General features: G+C 45.4%; 1 non-coding gene across 1 annotated transcript; it reads left to right on the top strand.

Moving 5' to 3' along the window:
- Positions 1 to 8,009: 8,009 nt before the first annotated feature.
- On the top strand, positions 8,010 to 8,081 carry Trnah-gug. The gene has a single exon. It is a non-coding gene; the product is annotated as a tRNA-His (tRNA).
- The last annotated feature ends 2,093 nt before the right edge of the window (positions 8,082 to 10,174 follow it).

The raw sequence follows: 10,174 nt of genomic DNA, 5'->3' as shown, positions 1-10,174 counted from the left end.
ACTCACTTTGTAGACCAGGCTGGCCTCGAACTCAGAAATCCGCCTGCCTCTGCCTCCCGAGTGCTGGGATTAAAGGCGTGCGCCACCACCACGCCCGGCTCAATGCAAGCTCTTTATTCCAATAATAATTACTAATATTAATTCATATCACACAGCTTATATTAATCTTTATATATTCATTGCAGAATCTGTATATCTATAGTTATATGGTTTACAGAGTGAATGCAAGTTTAAAATGCTGCAGTGCAGTTTAAGAGCTTCAGAAGTAGGCTGAGAAAGAGTCTTTTCTGATGACTAAGCAGAGAGGGGTCTGACTGTGAAACTGCAGAACCAAACTGCAAGGTTGAAAGTTGAGCCAGACCTGAAGCAGAAAACAGGCTGGGTGCAGGAAATGGGTCAGGTCCAGACAGGGAACCGGCAGACTATCAACCAGTTAGGTATCAACAGCAGGGGACCAAGCCAAGTCAGAGTCCTCAGTCCTTGAAACATACCAGGAATCAGATGACAGGCTGGTGTGGGCCCATTCCATCACAGCTTTAGGTGTGTCTGTCCCGCTGTGGGGTCCAGGAGAGGGAATTATCCCCTTGGCATATCTGGGACCAGCAATATTCTCCTCCTATTGCAAAGGGGCCACTTGACAGGAAATAAGGTGAGCTCGCTCCAGTTGGTCTCCTCTGGACCTGTGCAAAACCCAAGGACTCAGTTATCACCCTTGGAAAGCTTCCTAGAGACCTTGGAGCTTCAGCTGTCCAGCTACACAACACAGTCCATGTAGGTTATATCTGCCATGGGTTTCCTTTATACCACATGCTTACTTCTGTCAGGAAGACTTGGCTCCCTTATGGGTATATCAGGTGGATATATATAATACATAATACATAATATATGCTGTGACAGAAATACAATGAACAATACAATGAAAATGTTTGAAAAAGCACATTAGAATACTGATAGTCAGATGTCCCACAGAAGTGAAATGAAGAACAGAGAGGGAAGCCGCCAGCCTCTGGCTATTGTGAAGTACAGAAACATGACGTAATCTCCTGTATGAATTCTCCCTTCCCCACACAGGACAAGAAGCAGACAAAACTCGTGAGATGCCAGGTTGCCAGACCCCGGGAATCAGGGAAGCCCTGGAAGTGAGAAGGAACAAGGCAGTCCAGCCATGGCTCTGCTCACTGCCTTCAGATAGTGCCCACATACCAAAGGGGTCTGAGGCCAAATCCCAGAATGGAGGCGAGATTCGGTACGGTAATAACCAGTAGAGAAAAACTTCACAATGTCTGTATACGACTAAGGAGTCCTGGCCAGCACGCCAAGGCACAGGCAGTCTGTATACAACTAAGGAGTACCAAGTGTGCTAGATAGATTTATGTCAACTTGTCACAAGCTAAAGTCATCGGAGAGGGAGGGAACCTAAATAAAGAAAATGCCTCTATATGATCAGATTATAGACCAGCCAGTAGGACATTTTCTTTTTCTATCTATCTATCTATCTATCTATCTATCTATCTATCTATCCATCTATCTATCTTTTTTTTTTAAGATTTATTTATTCATTATATGTAAGTACACTGTAGCTGTCCTCAGACACTCCAGAAGAGGGCGCCAGATCTTGTTACGGATGGTTGTGAGCCACCATGTGGTTGCTGGGATTTGAACTCTGGACCTTCGGAAGAGCAGTCGGGTGCTCTTATCCACTGAGCCATCTCACCAGCCCCCCATCTATCTATCTTAAAGATTTTATTAAATTTAAGTATATTAGTCACTGTCATGTCTTCAGACACACCAGAAGAGGGCATTTGATCCCATTACAGATCTTGTGAGCCACCATGTGGTTGCTGGGAATTGAACTCAGGACCTCTGGAAGAGCAACCAGTGCTTTTAACCCCTGAGCCATCTCTCCAGCCCAGGACATTTTCTTAATTAGTGATTGATGGTGAGGACCCACCACCAACCATTACTTAGCTACTTGTTCTGGGTTCTATAAGAAAACAGGCTAAGCAAGACTCGATGAGCAAGCCAGCAAGCAGCATCCCTCCATAGCCTCTGCACCAGCTTCTGCCTCCAGATTCCTGCCCTGTGTGACTCCTTTTGATAATGAGCAGTGACATGGAAGGGTAAGCCAAATAAACCTTTTTCTCCCCTTTGACTTTGGTATTGTGGTGGTTTGAATGTGTTTGAATGCCTGGCCCATAGCGAGTGGCACTATTAGGAGGTGTGGCCTTCTTAGAGAAAGTATATTACTATGGGGGTGGGCTTTGAGGTCTTCTGTCCTCAAGCTACTCCCAGTGTGGCACACAGTCTCCTATTGCTGCCTCTAGATCAAGATGTAGTACTCTTAGCTTCTTGCCCAGCACCATGTCTGGCTGCATGAGGCCATGCTCCCCACCGTGATGACAATGGACTAAACCTCGGAAGCTGTAAACCAGCCCCAATTTTAAACGTTCTCCTTTATAAGAGTTGCTATGGTCATGGTGTCTCTTCACAGCAATAAAACTCAAACTAAGACAGTCATGGTGTTTTAACCCTAAATAAGACATCAGGCATGCCAAGGCACAGGTTGCCATGACCCGTGGGTAGAAAAATCCATCACTGAAACAGAATCAGATGTGTCATTATGTTAGAATTAGGAGAGAACAACGGGGCATGATAGCACATGCCTTTAATCCCAGAACTCAGAAAGCCAAGGCAAGCAGATCTGTCTTTGAGGTCAGCCATATGGTGAGTTCTAGGTAGCCAGGGCAACAAAGTAGACCCTGTCTCAAAAGAAGTAGGAGGGGACTTTTTTTTTTTTTCCTGAGAGAGGGTATCACTGTGTATCCCTGGCTGTCCTGGCACTCACTAGTTAGACCAGGCCAGCCTAGAACTCACAGAGATTTGCCTGCCTCGGCCTCCCAAGTGCTGGGATTAAAGGCATATGCCAACATGCCCAGCAGGAGAGGGAACTTCTGCCTGTGTTCCATGGGCCAAACTGTAAAGATGTGGAATATGGCTAGTGGAATTCTAGAGACTAAAAACATGATGCAGGGACCGAAGAGATGGTTCCGTGGTTAAGGGCACTTGCTGCTCTTGCAGAAGATCCAGGTCTGGTTTCCAGCACCTGCTCTGTTATGGCTTGCAACCACTCCTGTTGCAGGGGACCGCTGATACCTCTTCTGGCTTCATAGGCTCCTGCATGCACACAGTGCACAGACATGCACTCAGGCATACACATAAAACAAATACAGCCTTTGTTTGTTTGTTTGTTTGTTTGTTTGTTTGTTTGTTTTGAGACAGGGTTTCTCTGTGTAGCCCGGGCTGTCCTGGAACCCAGGCTGTAGACCAGGCTGGCCTCGAACTCAGAAATCTGCCTGCCTCTGCCTCCCAAGTGCTGGAATTAAAGGCCACCACTGCCTAGCTTAAATTCTTCTTCTTCTTTTTTTTAATGTCAGAGTTGACAACTTCACAGAGGGATTCACAGCAAGTTACACATTGCAGAAGTCATGATCAGGGAACATATATCCATAAACAGTTGGAAATTTCCAAACTGAAACTCAGAGCCAAAACAGAAGTAAACAACAACAACAACAACAAAAAAACCCAACAAACAAAAACTAAAATAACTGGGGCTGAAGGCACTGCCTGCTCTTAACTGACTTCAAATCCCAGCAACCACATGGTGGTTCACAACCATCTATAATTGGGTCTGATGCCTTCTTCTGGCATGCAGATGTAGATGCAGATAGATCACTCATATATATTACATAAATCTTATAACAAAACAAGAACAAAAACAAAACCTAAAATAACAAAAACCCAGATTCATGAAATGTGAGGAAAACTTAAGAACCCTAACTCATGAAAAATTGGGGTACTTGAAAAGTGTGAGTAAAGGGGGGGAAATCTTTGAAGAGACTACTACCTATGAAACAGAACTCCCAATGTCCTCTCAGAGTATGTCTTAGTCAGGGTTTCTATTCCTGCACAAAACATCATGACCAAGAAGCAAGTTGGGGAGGAAAGGGTTTATTCAGCTTACAATTCCATACTGCTGTTATCACCAAAGGAAGTCAGGACTGGAACTGAAGCAGGTCAGGAAGTAAGAGCTGATGCAGAGGCCATGGAGGGATATTACCTACTGGCTTGCTTCCCCTGGCTTGCTCAGCTTGCTTGCTTATAGAACCCAAGACTACCAGCCCAGGGATGCCACCACCCACAAGGGGACCTCCCTGCTTGATCACTAACTGAGGAAATGCCTTACAGCTGGATCTCATGGAGGCATTTCCCCAACTGAAGCTCCTTTCTCTGTGATAACTCCAGCTGTGTCAAGTTGACACCCAAAACCAGCCAGTACAGAGTAGGTACAGGCCTCTCCTTCTGTATACAACTGGAAACCTAGCAGCTAGTGTACGAGCCAAGGTCAGTTGAGGGCAACCAGAACCAGCTAGGATCCTTTGATGGGAGATATCTTCCACATGTCAACAAACCATGGGTCTGTGGTCCTTTCTGTGCCTCCATATACTTCAACCTAAATGCCAGGAGCAGTCAGAACATGCTTGGTTCACCTGTTAGGATTGGATTCCCTGAGCAGAATTATCTTCACAGCCAGGGCTGTGCCAGAAGGCCACTATTGCCATAGCACCGTTAGCCTCCAGCAATCGCTGCTATTGATATCACCCCATCATTGATGCAGCAATGGATGTCCTCCCATGGCATCCCAAAGGTTCCTAGAGTGGGGGTCACAGGAAAACTGTTTATGTTAAAGGTTCTTGTAAGGTCCAGAGCCGAATTATCCTGGGCTGTTTTCAGTCCCATTGAAGGCTCTTCATTGCCCACTTGTGTCACATCTACCATCTTTGTGACTATTAAAATCTTTCAAATGTCTTCTTAGCAGACAACTATGTGGGCAGGCAGGCAATGAGGGCATGGACTTTAATCCCAGCACCAGTAATCTGGTCTACAGAAAGAGTTCAAGGGCAGCCAGGGCTACACAGAGAAACCTTGTCTCGAGAAAAGGACACAACTAGGCTCCACCAATCAAAAAACTAAGTATGTCACCAGATAGCATCTGAAACCCTTGAGAGCCCCTGTGGTCCCCACCAATCTACTTAATAAATGCATTGATATATGACTGTCTTTGTTCTGCAGCTAATAAACACAAGAAACATCAGGTCAAATTAGCTCAGACACATTTTAATTAAATCCTAGGGCCAAAAGAAACATTTCAAAGGTTGCCCAAGAAAAACACAATGTATATACACAGGAACAAAAAGAAGGATGGTGTGAAGGTTTTTCTGCAGTTCCAAGATTCTACCAGAAGCCATGCAAGCCAGGAGATAGCCACACCAAATCTTTAAAGTGATGAAACAAGAAAACTAAACGTTAACTGCAAATTCTGTGCCATACAAATCCTCTTAAAGTTAACTGAACTGGGCTTCATGGCCCATGCATGTAATCTCAACACAGGGGAGGCTAAACCAGGAGAGTCAAAAGTTCAAGGCCATGCCCCATTGTATTAAGCACACAACCTAGAGAATGAATATGAATATATAGAATATATATATATTTTTTTTTATAACGGTTTTAAATGGAGAGGTCATGGGGTCTTGTACTCAAAGAATCCCCAAGAGAAGCAGGAATGTTAATCTTTCACAGGTGTGTCCTCAATGGAGAAGATAAAATAAAAATCTGCATTCCATCCAGAAAGCTGAGAGTAGAGGTTATTAACCACCTGGTGACCTTTTCTGCTATCTGTAGGGACAGACCTCACCCTAATTCCCAGAATGATTATTCCAGACTCGGGCCTCCCTAAACCATTACCCATCCTTAGGGGAGATGTGACATGCACTTTCTGGCCTGCCGACCTCTGTGCTACTGCTCAGAGACCACATTAGATTCTAGGCCTTTTAGCTATAAAGCCCACCCTCATGGCCACGTGTACGTTGTAAAGGAATCTCTGCGTGGGGACACCTTAAGCTTTATTGTGCACCTGGATTCGAACTGATGGGACTGGTTGCTGCCTCAAAACCTCTTCCCAAATTGTACTGTGTTTTAAATCTACTGACAATGAACCCCCTGGTATTAGACTCCTGAAGTCTGATCCAGGTTGATGAAGTTACTCTGTCCCAGGTTTTCATTCTTACCTCTTCGAGCAGTTCCCTTCCCTACCTACCTCATTTACAGGCTGTGGTCCTGCTAGTCCAACACTGGCTGTCTGTCTGTCTACCAATAGAAGGTCCAGAAATCACTTGTTGTTCAGTCCACACGGCTGGAAATCTCAGCTGGACTGCAGTGGATGCCAGCATCTGAAAGAGTCGTCTTTAATGCCAGTGAAGGAATAGACTTGTACTCAAGAGCGAGGGCAAGCATGCAGAGAGAGCAAGCGTCCTTCTTCCATGGCCCTTAAATCGCTTGCCAGCAGAAGGTGTGGCCCAGATCAGAGATGCATCTTCCCACCTCAAAAGATCTGGCTTAAAAGTGGATCTTCCCACCTCAGAGGTCCAGATTCCAAGTGGGTCTTCCTACTTCAAATGATTTAACTAAGAAAAAAAAAATCTCACAGGTGTGCCCGGCCATTTGGGTTTTAGCGAATTCCAGATGTAGTCAAGGTGACAACTAAGAGTAGCCATCACACCCTAGCAGCCTGGACTGCAAAGGCAATTTTTAATACACACACACACACCACCATCACCACCACCACCAGCAGCAGCAGCATAGCAGCAGCAGCAACAACAACAACAAAACCGTAAAACAAAAGTACATCAAGACCTGATCTATAAATACCTTGAGAATCATAACCAGCCAGGAGCAGTGGCCCACTCATTGATTTCTTGCATTCAGGAAGCAGATCTCTAGGAGTTCTAGGCGAATCTGGTTTACATAGGGAGTTCCAGGACAGCCAGGGCTGCAGAGAACCCACCTCCAAACAAAATCCTAACCACTGGATACCACCCCACACACAAATGTAAGAGAGAGTCGAGCAGGCACATTCGGAAAAATATCATATATGGTGAGGATATCACATGTTGATATTGACATGCCTTTTAGAAATATTTGAACCTTTAGACAAAAGTAATAACCTGTAGTGTGGCATCCACACCAAGGGAAGGAGCAAAACACTTAACAGTAGAGTAGACGCCAGAAACAGAAGACTAGTTCACCCGAACACAGGCTGTGGGGACAAAGACATATGTCGCAAACCCTAAAGTAATAAGATTGAACCCTAAAATAGTAAAAGCTACAGACAATAAGTCCCCAAAGCAGAGAAAACAAAAAGGGTTTTAATAAAACACAGAGGCACTATTATAGGGTAGCTATTCTACCTCACAGAAACACATCACTGGCTAAAGAAATTCGTACAAGAGTCGATGCAGCACAATTCTCAGTCAGAAAATTCCAGAACCAATTTAATGTACACAGAATATGGAAAAAAGCAAAATAAATCACAGAAACAAAGCTGTGTGGTAAGGAATATGGGGGCTGGTGATGATGGTTTTGGTCTCCGAAGTTTTGTTTCTATGGTCGCTGCTTTGCTCCCAGCTTTTTGAAAAGACCCCATGGGGTTTACCCCACTCGGGAGATGCTTCAGCCTCAGCTGTGAAGACCGTGATGGAGGTCTAGTCTATCACGTACCCTGGGGAAAACAACATCTACAAGAGTAGGGTGGGCCCACGGTCTTCTCAGCAGCGGCCCTCATCATTCAGCTAACTCGAGAAATCTCAGGCTCAGCACTAGCCACCGCAGCTGCCCTGTCTACTACAGGCAGCCAGGAAGCATGGAAACCAGCATAGACCAATAGGCGCCTTCGCCTCCCCTCCCCCCACAGGTCCCCGTCCCCTAGACCCCCAAGCCCCTGGCCTGTAAGTACCCGGCACAGGCGCTCCACAGGAAGCAGAGGGGCAGAGATCAGAGCAGGGGGCTAATGGACTGCGGCTTCCAGCGGGTCTTTATAATTGTTAGTGACCATGGGCGTGACAGTTTAGTGTGGACTATTCTGGTAGCTGACCCTGTCGCTGGGCGTGTGGCTTGCCGCGATCGTATAGTGGTTAGTACTCTGCATTGTGGCTGCAGCAACCTCGGTTCGAATCCGAGTCTCGGCACTATCGTCCTTCTGCCCAGCGATCTTTTGTTACAGATGCTCATCTCCTTTCCGATATTACAGTATTTGCCACATCTCAGATGCTTTGGGATATGCGGTGTCAGTCAGGATGACCCTTCCGACAATTTTACACTAACATACAATTATTAAAGTTTATTTCACTTAAAGTAAAATATATAACTGCTTAGATATTGAAAGAAGTGGTCCACACTCAGGTTCCTACAGTACTTTCGTCCCTGCATATATATCTGGATGCATTGTCTAATTTTACCTACAATAAAAGCCTTCCTTGTGACCATACCATGGAAGGGTCCTGTTGCAGTTCCTTTACTGTGCCCCCTTTGCTTTCAGAACTCACAGAGATGTGCCTACCTCTGCCTCAGCCTCTTCCCTGACCTCTGGGGCACTTAAAGGCCGATGCCATTCCCCCCAACCTAAATTTTGTTGAGTAGTCACATGACTGAATGTACTCTCTCCTCTGCCCCTTCCCTCCCTGCCACATCACTGCCATGCACTTTAAATCTGTTGCTGTTGGCCTGGCTATCAGTCCCTCATTAGGTGCTTTTGTGGTGTGTGTGTGTGTGTGTGTGTGTGTGTGTGTGTGTGTGTGCTTGTAATCACCCTGGGCAGCTATCCTAAGGCCTAGGGCATATTGAGCACTTGCTCTGTCTTTGGGCGAGAGCCATTCCTCTGATTTTGGTCCTGATGGACAGGACCACAGTGTGTGAACACTGCACCTCAGCTAATGCAACAGTGGGGGTTGTGCTGTGTGCCGAGTGGGGTGAGGATGCAGGAACTACTCTCTCTATATATATCCCCACTTGAGCAAATAAGGCAGGTCCTGGAGCCCGGAGGACTACCTTACCCACAGATAAACAGCCCTCACACCTAGATTTAAGAGAACCCTGGCACACTGGCTGTTAAGAGATACAAGCAGCTTGAACTGGGAGGTGACAAGAAGAGAAAGGGCTAAGTGACCAGGTTCTAAGTTGATTTTTCACAAAAACAATAAAATCTTAAGGTTAGATTTTAAAGGAAAAAAGTTAACAGCATTTGTCTGGAAAGAAAACAAAAGAGGAATTGTCTCCTAGCAACTCATTTCCTGTTCTTTCAATTGCCAGGGACTCATTTCAAACTGTGCTGAGAAGGGTTGTGCTGGCCACTAAACCCAGGCTTGGTGGTGAGAGACTTCAAAACAGGAGCCGAGGAAAGGAGAAATTCAACCCAGAATTTGAGTTACTCGCCTGTAAATGTGCTCTATGGTTTTAAGAAACAACACTGAAACAAAACTCCAGACTTCTAATCTTAGGGGTTTTCTCATTGTTTTATAACTGATCAAGCCATCATTTCGAAGAACTAAAGACTTGACAAATAGACTACTCCTCAGATGACAGTCAGCGGAGACTGTGGGTTTATGAGTTCAGTACTTAACATTAGAAAAGCAAAAACAACAAACACTGCACTTTCATTAATCGTGGCAAAGGAATTTTTTTGAAAACGTACACCACATTGGTTACCACTTTTCTCTCCCTTAACAATTCTTCAGTGTCCCAGGTTATGCAAAGAAACCAGTATACAAAACTATAGTAAATTAAAATAAACATGCATGCACTGTATCTGATATAAACAGCCACGAAGCTACAACGCACACACCAATAGGGATCGAAACCCAACGTTTCCAAAGGAAAGAAATACAGCTTTTGAACTCTATGAACAGCCTCAGATGTGAGAGTTTGGGGAAGTTGCAGGGGTCAGCACACCCCAAGCACAGTGTATCCTGATCATGGAGTCTCTCTCCCCTGCTGGGTAACTCTGCTTTCCACAGCAGCAGCGAGGACACAGCCCCACAAGGAAGATGGGCCTGGAGGTCTTAGTGTGCCAGGTGAAGAGACGGGAGATGGGAAGGAGAAAGCTAATAGGGAACAGAACCACATGGTCCGGGGAAGCTGCAGGTAGCAAGACGTCTCATAGCTGGAGAATAAGTATAATGCCCATTCTAGACATATAGCTTATAAATATAATAACTGGATTGTGTGTGTTTTTATACGGGTTTATTGGGGTAAGAAATCAACGAAACAGTTGGCACCCCTACGT

Source organism: Mus caroli, chromosome 3 (genome assembly GCF_900094665.2).
Source record: "Mus caroli chromosome 3, CAROLI_EIJ_v1.1, whole genome shotgun sequence".
Classification (NCBI taxonomy): domain Eukaryota; kingdom Metazoa; phylum Chordata; class Mammalia; order Rodentia; family Muridae; genus Mus; species Mus caroli.
This window is presented reverse-complemented; position numbering and strand designations above follow the sequence as displayed.